The sequence below is a fragment of the Hylobates moloch genome, unplaced genomic scaffold, assembly GCF_009828535.3.
Source record: "Hylobates moloch isolate HMO894 unplaced genomic scaffold, HMol_V3 SCAFFOLD_2, whole genome shotgun sequence".
NCBI classification, from domain to species: domain Eukaryota; kingdom Metazoa; phylum Chordata; class Mammalia; order Primates; family Hylobatidae; genus Hylobates; species Hylobates moloch.
The window spans coordinates 9875725-9888504 of NW_026652277.1; the positions used below are offsets into that span (position 1 = coordinate 9875725).

Here is a 12780-nt window from a genome sequence, read left to right on the forward strand (position 1 = left end):
ACGTGTTTGTGTGTTTACTGAACACTAGATATGCAGAAGGTATTGATTTTGCAGAGAAGAATAAGTGAATGATAGCTACAAATGTTTCAGCCCTTGATGAAGAGACTTAAACATTTCCCTTAGATTGGCTAAACTTGAGACAGGTGTGTTCATGACGACATTCCCATGACCTACTTTTTTGTAGAGGATTGACTTTAGAAAACTCATAATTGTAACTTCTTTCTCTGCCTCTTTGAGATGTAAATCTTCTCTAAGACTCTTGAAATTTTATAACCCAGGAATGTCTTTCTCAAGGACCTGGGAGCCATTTTTTGAAATGTAATCATTGAAGGAGATAGTGCCTCTGTCTCTTTGTGGGAGAGTAGGAGCCTAACTTTAATACGTGATCATTAGCAAAGAGATGTCCTAAGTACATTGACTAACTTCTCCCCTAACATCCTCTTGGACCTTTGCACTAGCTCATCCCAGTGCTTAAAAATCCTCCAGTCCAGGCTTTGGTTTGCTTGACAGAGATTAGTTCAATCTCTATCCCCTATTGCCATAGTTTTGAATACAGTCGTCCTTGCCTGTTTAAATCTGTCTGGTACAGGTTTTTGTTTGTTTATTTTTCATCCTCAAGGAATATAAAATCTAGAGAAGTAAAAGTCACAGTTAACACAAGAGCCTTCAGTTAGTTAATACAGGAAAAATCACCCAGGCAGTCACAAAAGAGAGATTTCACTTTGTAATCACAAAGACTTCACAATAAACATCTAAACTATACAAATGACTTGAAATGTAATGCATCCAAATTCATTTATTTTTATTTTGTTAAATATACCTACTTTTTCTTAATATGATTTAACATGACTATGATGCATTTACAATTATAGTAGTGAGGATGCATAAAATTGTGAAGTTAATAAATACCTAAACAATACCATTTAAATCAACAGCATTTGTCCTCAATGTTTTTCTTTGTGAATTCTTTTTACCTAAATTCTAAAGTTAAATTTTGCTGAGTGTTTTCAAAATGTCAACTCCCTGATCATCCAAATTTGCCCTTTTCATTTTATGTCTATAGAATTGGCTGCCAAATCCTATTGTTTCTTAGATAATCCTTTCTTCTACTTAACTATTAATATTACCATTGTTGAATACCAAAAACCACCAGCAGCTATGTTTACTGTAAATGTGAATGTGTTATACTATCCAACTGCGTACATTAATGTGCCTTTATTATTTTAAGACGTTCTTAAGTAGACGAAGTTGTAAATAACTTCGGGCGTTTCCAGGATCTCTGCAAAATTCATTTACCTAAACAACAGACAACTTTAAGAAGCTCTCAGGCCAATAGATTTCTTAACGAAGATCATCAAAAAACTTTGTACTTTACAGGAGTGTTTTAAAAGCCTCACTGGCTTCATCCATTAATTCCAGGCTATTGTGCTCATAATCTATACTCAAGCCCTATCAGCCCCCAACACCACTTACAGACCTGCTTTACCAGCACCCTGCCCAAGACAACCTCTTAAATATCTATTTCTCTCCTTCCTCTCAGATGCTACTAAGAATCTTATCAAGGTAGTGGCCTCTCTTAAAGCAGTCAGCAATAAACTTACTTTTGCTTTATCAATGGATTGTTTTGATGGTCTTTTGAAGGAGTCATCAGTTGATACCACTAAAGACCAGGCCTTTGTCCGTGCCTTCCTATCCTGGATTGCTGTTGTAGCCACTTAGCTAACCCCTTATCTGCAGCCTTTCATCTCTTTAGGGTATTCTGCACACCCTAGCTAGACATCTTGCACAATAAATTGGGAGGACATTAACCACCAGATAAAATCCAGTTTCTACTGTCTGACCTGAAATATATCCCAAGTTCTCTTTTCAGATTTACTGTCTATCATTCCCAATAGTCAAACTCAATTTTAACCAGAAGGGCCAATTCAATTTTCTCTCTCTGTCTTCCTCCACCTCATTTTCTGATGTTTCTACACTATTTGCTCTCAATCCCTATTTGTATAAATATTACTCAAATTTTAAACATTGTTCAATTCACATTTCAACTAATAAATCATCCCTTATTTTATCTGTTTGCCTTTTCTGTGGTCTGAATTCTCTACTGTTTTGAAAGTCTGGTGTACAAATCATTGTTGCCACACAGTTGGCCCTTAACTTCTAACTGCCTTGGACATTTTACTTCTATTTCTCCTGACTGATTGCTTGCAGACATGAATTAGGCTATATATTGCTTTTTAATTTCCTATGACAAACTAGCAATTGACTTTTTGACCTTTGCCTGCTCACACCTTCAGTATCTTCCAGTTTTCTCTGGTGGAACTCTTGGTGGCAGCCATACATGGAGGATATAGCTCGAGATTGACCTCCAGAGCTAGTGATGGTCTCTGACCTAGTTGTCATGCAAGTCAGTGTTATCAAATCCATGAATTATACAGAACGACCTAACTTCAAAGCGTGTTATTTAGGTGTCTTTTCAGACATTCTAATGAACGTTTTTAGCTGTTACATGCAATAAACTAAATGAATTTAAAGTGAACGATGCAATAACTTTAGGTATATTCATACATCTTGAAACCATCATAATCTATTACCTTAATAAACACAATGAACATTTCCACCACACTAAAAGTTTCCTCATGCCCCTTTGCAACCTATTTCTACTTCTTCTCCTCATCCTCATGAAGCCATTGATTTCTTTTCTATAACTATAGATTGGTTTGCATTTTCTAGAATTTAATATAAATGAAATCAAAGAGCATGCACTTTTGAGAAGGAAGGGCTAACTTCTTTCACTCAGCATAATTATTTTGAATTTTATCCATATCGTTGCATGTATCTGTAGTTCATTTCTTTATACTGCTAAGTAGATATTTATAAATATAGAAGTTTTACCATTCATTTGCTGATGGACACTTGTATTATTTCCTGTGCTGAGCTATTTTAAATAAGGCTGCTATGAACATTCTTGGGAAAGGCTTTTTATGAACATATGATTTCATTTCTCTCAGTCAAACAACTAGAATTGTTTGGCTGAATCACATAGTAGATATATGTTAAACTTTTTAAGGAATCAACAAATTATTTTCCAAAGTGGTTGTGTCATTTTCATTCCCACCAGTAAAATATAAATGTTCTGATTCTTCTAAATTCTCATCAACATTTCGTTGGGCCACAGTTTTCATTTTAGCCATTCCAATTGATGTGTATGTAGTGTTATTGCACTGTGGTTTTAATTTGCACTTCTTTGATCACCAATGAGCTGAACATCTTTACAAGCATTCATTTCAACTCGTCTTTTTTAGTCTCTGTCTGTATAGGACTTTTACATTTCTTAATTGAATTGTTGGTGTTTTTATTACTGAGTTTTGGGAATTTTGTATATATATTTTGGACATAAGATCTTTTTGATCACATGTGAATGTGATTTGCAAAACTTTGTTCTACTCTTTACCTTGACTTTTTTATTCCCTTAGAGTACCATTGAAAACACAGATACTCTAATTTTGATAAAGTACAATTTGCCATTCTTTTCTTTTATAGAACATACTTTGGGCATTGTACTTAGAAATTTAGCCTTACCCAAAGTAATGTAGATTCTTTTCTTCTATGTTTTTCTTTTACAAGTTTTTTTTTTTTTTTTTTGAGGTGGAGTCTCGCTGTGTCACCCAGGTTGGAGTGCAGTGGCGCGATCTCCGCTCACTGCAAGCTCCGCCTCCCGGGTTCACTTCATTCTCCTGCCTCAGCCTCTCCGAGTAGCGGGGACTACAGGCGCCCGCCACTACGCCTGGCTAATTTTTTGTATTTTACTAGAGACAAGGTTTCACCGTGGTCTCGATCTCCTGACCTCGTGATCCGCCCGCCTCAGCCTCCCAAAGTGCTGGGATTACAAGCGTGAGCCACCGCACCCGGCTTCTTTTACAAGTTTTATACATTTAGATTTTCTTTTTGGATCTAGGGTCCATTCAGAATCAACTTCTGTATATGGTGCTAGGTATAGATCAAAGTCAATTTTTTTTTATGTAAGGATATCCAAAATTTCTGGCACCGTTTTTTGAAAATACTATCCATTTTTCTACTGAGATGAATTTGTATCTTTGTCAAAAGTCAATTTACCATATATGTGTGGGTCTATTTCTAAACTCTCTATGCTGTTCCATTGATCTGTGTATTACTCTTTATACCAATAACACATTCTCCTGATTACTGCAGCTTCATAATATGTCTTAAAGTCAGGTAGTGTGTGTTTCTTCCTACTTCATTCTTCTTTTTCAAATTTGTGTTGGCTATTCTATGCTATTTGCATTACCATATAAACCTTAGAATTTCCTTGTCAAATTCTTAAAAGAGAAACTTGCTCGAGTTATGATTATTATCACATTGAATTGATATATAGCTTTGGAGAGAGCTGATAACAAATTGAGTTTTCTAACCTGCGAACACAATCTTTCTCTCCGTTTGTTTAAATCATTATTTTCTTTCAGGAAGGCTTTTAGATTTTAGTACACAGGCCTTATACATCTTCATCATATTTATTCCAAAGCTTCCTATTTTAAAATTCTAGTTGGGATAGTATTTTTTACTTTGATTTCCAAGTCTTTGTTGCTAGTATATATAAATACAATTAATTATGTATATCCATGTTCTATATTGTGACCGTGATAAATACACTTAAGTCTTGTAGCTTTTCCCCCTCTCAAACTGGATATCTTCAATTTTTCTTCTTGTCTGATTGTACTGGCTGGAATGAGAATTGGTGAGAGTTCCTTGTTCCTGATGTTAGAAAATAAGCATTTAGTCTTTCACTATTAAGTGTATTGATAGGAGTATATTTTTTATAGATTGTCTTTATTAGATTAAAAAATTCTACTACTCTTCATTTGCTGAGAGTTTTTATGAAAAGCAGACATTGGATTTTGTCAAATGATTTCTCTCATCTCTTGAAATATTTACATGGATGTTCCTTCTTAATCTGTTAACATGGTGAATACATTAATAGATTTTTTTTTAGTGTATTTATATTATTTATACATCCTACCTGGTCATGATGTGTTACCATTTTGACTTATTGTTTGATTTGATACACTATGATTTTGTTTAGAATTTTTGCATCTGTGTTCATGAGAGATACTTGTCTGCACTTTTTTTTCTATTGATATGCTTTGTGTCTCAGAGTAATGCTGGCTTTATTGAATAAATTCAGAAATACTGTGTCTCAGTTTTCGGGGAGGGTTTGTGCAGAATTGGTCTTTTACCTAAAAGTTCAGTAGCATTCAAAAGTGCAACCATCTGAGTCTCGAATTTTGTTTTTGTTGTTGAAAAGGTTTTGAAGTACAAATTTAACTTCTTTAATATACATAGGGGCTGTTGTGGATCTCTATCTCTTGATAAAGCTTTTGTAGTTTAAGACTTTCAAGAAATTTTCTCATCTATGTTATGAAAGAACAACTCTAACATGAAGTTGTTCATAATATTTAATAATTATCTTTTTTTTAAATATATCTATCAGCTCTGTGGTGATGGAACTACTCTTATTCCTGATACTGTTAATTTGTCTATTCTCTCTGTGTTCCTGCAGAGAAGTTAATCATTTTTGTTGCTGTTATCAAAGAGCTACCTTTTGGTTTCATATATTTTCTTTATTGTTTTGCTGTTTTCTATTTAATTAACTTCTGCTCTATATTGACTATTTCCTTCTCCTTATTTTGGATATAATTTACGTTGGCTTTTAGTTCCAATTTGTCCTTAGGTAGAAACTGAGAATATTGCTTTGAAACTTTTTTTTCCTACGTGTTTTGTTTCCATTTGTATTGACTTCAAAATACTTTCTAATCTCTATTTTTGTTTTTTAATTTACATTTAAATTATTTAGAAGTATGATATTTAGCTTCCAAACATTTGGGGTTTTCAAGTTTTTTTTTTTTTTTTTTAAATTTCTTGTTTAATTTCATTGTGGTCCGATAATATATTTTGTCTGACTTGAGTACCTTATGTTTACTGAGACTTGTCTTCTGGCCTAGACTATTTTGTTTTTAGTAATTGTTCTGCTAATATTTGGAAGAAGATACTGATTCCTGTATTCTGTTATTTTGGGGTGGAATATTCTGAAAGTGTCAACTGGGTCAACTTGGTTGAATGTTGTTTGAGCCTCCATTATTCTCACCTATATCTTGCATACTTAATTCTATCAAATATTGAGAGTGGGATATTAAAATCCCTGACTTTAATTGTATATTTTTCTACTTCTCCTTGTAGTTTTATCAGTTTTTACTGAATGACTTGTAAAACTCTGTTATTAGGTGCATAACCATTTAGAATTATTTTGTCCTTTAAATGAATCGACACCTTCATCATTTTGAAATTTATCCTTGAATTACTCTGAAATTTATTTCTCTGATATTAATAGAACCATCCCTGCTTTCTCTTCATAGGTAATTTTTTGGTATATTTTTTCTTACCCTTTTACTTTCAACCTATTCATACCTTTATATGTAAAGTCAGTTTTTAATGAGGACTTGCTTTTTATGCTATATGACAGTTTCTGCCCTTTAGTTGGGGTATAGAGAGTGCATCATATAATTATTGATAAAGTTGGAATTACTTTTTTCTGTTGGTTTTAATTTGTCATCTCTTTTTTTTCTTTTCTGTTGGCCTTCCTTTGAATTAATTGAATATTTTTTGTAATTGCATTTCATTTCACTTGTTGCCACATTAGCTACAACTCTTTGCTGTGTTATGTTAGTGGTTACTTTTGGATTTGTATAATAGGTAATTCATTCCTCACATTCTACATTCATGTTATATCATATCACTTTACATGTAACAATCCCAGGACAACATACTTCCATTTTTATCTTCCTATTCTTTGAACTAGTCTTACCGTCAATATACTTATACATATGTTATTAATCAAATAAGTATCTTTATTTTTAATTTTTTCTGAATACACAAACACAAGTGGAAATAATTATCTTTTTTTTTACTTAAAGAGTTCATTCTCTCTCTTTTTAAAAAGTAGACTTATTTTTAAAGAAGTTTTAGTTCACAGCAATATTAGCAGAAAATGCAGAGCTCCCACATATGTGCATAACTTGCTTCATTATTAACATCCCCTACATGGTAACACATTTATTATTGATGAGCCTACATTGACACATTGTAGTTACCCAATATCCACAGCTTAATTAGGATTCACTGTACATTCTATGGATTTGACAAATATGTAATGACATAGATCCCCCAAACTAGCATCATACAGGATAGTTCCACTGCCCTAAAAAATCCTCTGTGCTCTGTCTCTTCATCCTTCCTTCCACACTACCCCCTTACAACCACACATGTTTATATTATCTCCATAGTTCTGCATTTTCCAGAATGTCATATACTTGGAATCATACAATATATATATTCTTCAGATTATCTGATTTTACTTAGTGATATGCATTTAAGACATTCCTCCATGTCTTTTCATTACTTGATAGCTCATTTATTTTTACCACTGAATAATATTACATTGTCTGGATGTATCACGGTTTGTTAATCCACCTACTGAAGGAGATCTTGTTTGCTTCCAAGTTTTAGCAATTATGAATAAACCTGCTGTAAACATTTATGTGTAGTTTTTTGTGTGGACATAAGGTTTCAACTCATGTGGGTAAATACCAAGGAGCACAATGACTGGATCATATGACAAGAGTGTGTTTAGGTTTGTGAGAAGCTGAAAACTGTCTTCTGAAGTGGCTATCACAGTTTGCATTCCCACCAGCAGTGAGTGAGAGTTCCTGTTGCTCCACATCCTCACCAGCATTTGGTGTTGTCAGAGTTTCCGATTTTTGCCATTCTGATCTTTTGTAATTGTATCTCACTGTCATTTTAATCTGCAAATCCCTAATGATATATTATGTTGAACATCTTCTCATATGCTTATCTGCCATCAGTATATATTCTTTGATGAGATGTCTATTCAGTTCTTTTGCCCAAATATTTTTGCCCAAATATATTTGCCCATATATTTGGGCTGCAGTGGTTGTGGGGCTGATGAGAAACCACTGAAGTTCCTGGGGAAGCAAAGTAGAATTTCATAAGAACAAAATGGATGGAGAGGAGAAAACCTGTGGTGGCTGTGAAGGCCCTGATGCGATGTATGTGAAATTGATATCATCTGATGGCCATGAATTTATTGTAAAAAAAAGAACATGCGTTAACATCAAGCACAATAAAAGCCACATTGAGTGGCCCAGGTCAGTTTGCTGTGAATGAAACCAATGAGGTCAAATTTAGAGAGATACCTTCACATGTGCTATCAAAAGTATGCACATGTATTTTACGTGTAAGGTTCGCTACCCTAACAGCTCCCCCGAGGTTCCTGAGCTCCCAATTGCACCTGAAATTGCACTAGAACTGTTAATGGATGTGAACTTCCTAGATTCTGAAATAAAATAAATTATAATAAACTGTTCACTCTTTTCAGTATTTGATACCTGTAGTTCAGTTAGTAATTTTTTCATATAGATCATGTTGCCTGTATGCAGTTGAACTATATAAAGTTCATTGCAAAGCAGATTATCTTGTTTTTTGCATAGCAAAGTTGAAATTTATTTGCTACATCAACAAATTAAGAATATTTCTACAAACTGAGAAAGATGCCAATTTGTAAAACAAAATATAATAGTCATAAAGATAGTTATTTATATTTACCAATGTGATGACCAATTCTGGTTCTACGCATTTCTTTGTAAAGATCTATTATTTTCCTCTCAAATTATTTTCTTTTAGTTCTTCTATGTGTAACAAGTACTTATTTTATCTTTATCTCCAAATGATATATTTATTAGTTATGGAAATCTAGGCTGACATCTTTTTTTGCTTGTTTTAGTCATTTCAGTAATTTAGTTTTGTGGCTGTACTTTCTGGCATTGTTTCTGAAAAAAAAAAAGTATGCTGTCATTCTGATCTTTGTTAGGTAAATCATTCAGATTTTCAATCTAGGAGATGATTGTTTTTATTAACTTTGGAAATTTGGTGCACCATTTCTTCAAATATTTTTCCTAGGTCAGCCCTCTTTCCTTTTTCCTGATACATTGTAGTTAAACTGCTTGAAGTTGTCTCACAGACCACGATGTTCTGTTTATTTTTTAGTCTTTTTTTCTTTCTGTATTTTATTTTATACAGTTATGATAGCTATATCTTCAAATTACAAATCTTATCCACTACAATGCATGCTATACTATTAATTGCCCCAATAGTAATAATAACTATTTTAATGTCATTACCTACTTAAGACTTGTGTCTTTTTTTTTTTTTTTTTTTTTTTTGAGACAGAGTCACTCTGTCACCTAGGCTGAAGTGCCAGTGGAGCAATCACAGCTCACTACAACCTGGAGCTCCTGGGCTCAATTCTCTACCTCAGCCTTCAGAGTATCTGGAACTACAGGCACCTGCCACCATGCCTGGTTAATTTTTAATTTTTTGTACAGATAGGGTCTCACTATGTTGCCCAGGCTGGTCTCAAAATCCTGAGCTCAAGTGATCCTCCCACCTCAGCCTACCAAAGCACTGGGATTACAGGAAAGCACTGGGATTACAGGAATGAACCACCATGCCCAGCCTCACCCTGTCCTTCCTGAGTTGGTTTTGATGGGCTAGTATTTCTGTTAATTATATTTTTCTGCTTAGTTGCATGTCTAGCATTGAATTTTACTGATTGTGTGCTAGATATTTTTGTATTCTTATAAGTTTTCTTAGGCATTTTTGGCTGGGCGTCGTGGCTCATGCCTGTAATCCCAGCACTTTGGGAGGCTGAGGTGGGCGGATCACTTGAGGTCAGGAGTTCGAGGCCAGCCTGGCCAACATGGTGAAACTCTGTCTCTACTAAAAACACAAAAATTAGCCGGGCATGGTGGCACGTGTCTGTAGTCCCAGCTACTCAGCCTGAGACAGGAGAATCACTTCAACCCAGGAGGCAGAGGTTGCAGTTAGCTGAGATAGTGCCACTCCACTCCAGCCCGGGTGACAGAGCATGACTCCGTCTCAAAATGAGTATTCTTAAGCATTTTAGAGTGATTCAGTTTTACTGGGAAATTGATCCTTTCCAGACTTGCTTTTTCATGTTTGTTAAGTGGGACCAGAGCAGTGTTTAGTCTGAAGTTAATTTCCCCACCACCCAGGCAAAGCTCTTCCAAGTGTTCTGTGCAATACTCTAAATTATGAAGTTTCTCATGTTAACTAGTGGGAAAAGGAACGATTACCAGCCATGACTGAGCCCCAGGGATTGTTCCTTCTTCTCTTTTTAATGATACTTTTTGCAGCCTCAGTACATGTGCCCAAATGTATGCACTGATCAGTACTCAGCTGAAGGCATGAGGGAGATCAACTGCAGATCTTCACATCTCTGTGTGTGCAGCATTACCATTCTTTCTTGTGAATTATGGATATTTTCATAACCAGAATTTTTGCTTTATCTCAGAGAGCCCTGGGCTCTACAGTGCTTCCCCTTCTTATGTCATAACAAAAACTGTCACTTGGCCATCAGCTGTGGAGACTGAAGACTCCTCTCATGAAGTTTTGTGTCTCTCATGAATCATTGTCTTTTGTTGCCTGATGTCCAATTTCGTTAAAATATTTTTTAAAAACGCTTACATTTTATCTGTTTTTTTTTTCATTGTTTCTGGTGGGAACTTAAATTCTGGCCTGTTGAAAGCATAAGTGTCTCCCTTTTAGTTTAAGAGCCAATTCATATTGTATTTCTGATATTCTATGGGAATTGTCTTGTTCAGGCTTTTACTGAGCTTGGACATCAATGGAAATAAAAAAAATAAAATTCTAAAAATTCAACACCTGAACATACTTTACGTTCAGATTATAACGGCTGTAATTCAGTCACCTGTTATTTTTTAAATGAGCATTTATATGTGAGTGTAAAAATTATTTTAAGTAAAATTCATGTACTTGTTGTTTTTCTCTTTTTAGATGTCACATTTTGAAAACAATAATTTATCAATAGGTCGGTGCAATAATAACAATTTTACTGAAGAGTGTATTAGTCGTGCTTCTTTTGTGGAGCAGTTTGATGAAGTCCTCTCTCAAGACAAAGTCATGATTTGTGAAGCCTTTTCTGAGACCTTGTCCAGTGTGTAATATTAAACGTGCCTTCATTGCTCATTTGTATCATCTTATACCACATACAATTTTTCTTTGCCATAACAACCCTAATATATTTTTAACTTATGTCTAGGTCTATGTGAAACAAATAATTCCAAAATTTTATTCTTTTAAACTACTAAAAATTCCCAATATTTATATTATTATGGGGACTTGTAATATATATATACAGTAAAAATAGGGGAGAGTTCAGTAATTAGAATGTCAATGCCCCCGAATACATTCTAATAATTAAAAAGTAAAAAGCAAACCCAACCTTCTTTCCATTTAATAGATACTCGATTAATGCAGAAGAGCAATCAACTTTTATGAGCATTTTGATCACAAAGCTGCTTCACTTCCAACTAAATCAGTTTCACTGATTCATTATATTTTTCCTCTCTCTGGCCCACCTGCTTGCCCTCCCTCCCTCCCTCCCTCTCTTCCTTCCTCCCCTCCCTCCCTCCCTTTCTTCCCTCCCTTCCCTTCCCTTCCTTTTCTTTCCTTTTCCTTCCTTCTCCTTCTCCTCCTTCCTTCCTTCCTTCTTTCTGCTTGCTTTCATAATATTATTTGGGGAGCACTGGAATAGTAGCATTGCGTTATCATGAGTGCTCATGATAAAGTGGTACATAGTACATTTGCGTTCTAACATAAATAAAAGTGGTATGAAACCTTCGGAGACTTAGTTGAGATGCTCTGTTCCTCTTTGCTTCAACTGACAGTGCAAGGAATAATTTTAGATTTCTGCCGGTTTATGTCTCACAAACATGTACACAGCGAAAAAAATTTAAAGCAATTCTTTAGATAACTGAGACCTTAAAATGCCTACTTTCATCTGACATTTCAAGATAATTTTTTTAAGTTGTAAAAATTGATTTTGCTTAAATTATCTAGATATATGCCTCATCTGCACTCTGCTTTTTGTCCACAAATATATCTTCTTTATTTCTCAGGTCTTTTTTCACTCCAGTCAGGTTAAAGTTTTCAAATTGATTTGACTGATGACCTCACATCTATCTTTACATATTTACATCCAACCAATTATCAGATGCTAAAATGAACTTTGACAAATTAGAAAACTTTTCTGTCTTGAATAGTGGCTGAGCTGTAACAGACTTGTGAATTTAATCAGCCTTAAAATTAGTATGAGTGTGTGTGTGTGTGTATGTGTGTGTGTGTGCACGTGTTGATATATCTATTTAGAGAGTCTCCGGTCTCATACTTTTCTCAGATTTTCATCCACCAAGCAGCTTTGTGGAACAGATGCTGTTTATCATGTCTTTGCCTTCTCCAAGTTGATGTTAATTTTAGAAGTCAATGAGAAACATGGAAAGCTTAAATTCTTTGTCAAATTAAATGTGGCAAAGAAGACATCAAAATGTTACAAGAGTCTATTGGAAATATATCTGCTCATTGGTTCTTGTATAGTCTTCTTTCTGCAGAGATCTATATTTATGCACGTTCTTTGCTGCCTTAGAAATCTATAAATTATATCTATATCTGTCAGTCTGACAAATGTATTACCTTATACACCCATGGAGAATTTTATCAGGGTAATTTTAATGGCCTGTAGCTATTGAACACATCTAGTGACAAACCATTTCTTCTGTTATTGACCACAGCATTAAAACCGTTTTCAAAACA

At 34.5% G+C, this 12780-nt stretch overlaps 1 pseudogene; it reads left to right on the forward strand.

The window, feature by feature from the left end:
• Positions 1 to 8018: 8018 nt before the first annotated feature.
• Positions 8019 to 8439, forward strand: LOC116474515 (elongin-C-like; annotated as a pseudogene).
• Positions 8440 to 12780: the final 4341 nt, after the last annotated feature.